At 61.8% G+C, this 500-nt stretch overlaps 1 protein-coding gene across 4 annotated transcripts in view; it reads left to right on the top strand.

The window, feature by feature from the left end:
• Positions 1-500, top strand: part of PRDM16 (PR/SET domain 16) — a 289426-nt gene that overhangs the window by 257737 nt on the left and 31189 nt on the right. The gene's annotated exons all lie outside the window — the stretch shown is intronic.

Raw genomic sequence — 500 nt, 5'->3', positions numbered from 1 at the left:
TCATCTAGGAGTGGGTGCTGGGATCTGGGGGTGCAGGACACAGTGTCTGTGGGGGCTTCATCTAGGAGTGGGTGCTGGGATCTGGGGAGGGAGCGAGCATAGGGCAGTTTCCATGGGGTTTCACCTGAAAAGGGACACTGGGATCTGGGGAAAGGAGTGGTGGACACAATATCCATGGGCGGCTTCACCTGGAAAGGGACACTGGGACCTGGGGAAGGGCTGCAGGGGATGGGTGGCCCATGCTGGCCCAGAGCAGGGTGACAGAGGGAGAGGTGACCCCGCTGTCCCTGTCCCAGGGAGAAGAGGTGTCCTCACTGTCCTGGGCATCCCACTGGGGGTGTGGATCTCAGCCCTGTCCCGACCCACTCTCCTTTGGCCATTCCCAGCTGGGTGCTGGGGTGACGGTGAGGGCTGTGGGTGAGCAAAGACCTGTTCGACCAAGAGCACCACACGCTCAGGGAGGTGCCACACACCTGCCAAACCATGAGCACCACACGCTC

This window comes from Corvus kubaryi, unplaced genomic scaffold (assembly GCF_017639235.1).
Source record: "Corvus kubaryi isolate FWS band 111438036 unplaced genomic scaffold, C.kubaryi_AGA036_p1.0 37352, whole genome shotgun sequence".
Lineage (NCBI taxonomy): Eukaryota > Metazoa > Chordata > Aves > Passeriformes > Corvidae > Corvus > Corvus kubaryi.
This window is presented reverse-complemented; position numbering and strand designations above follow the sequence as displayed.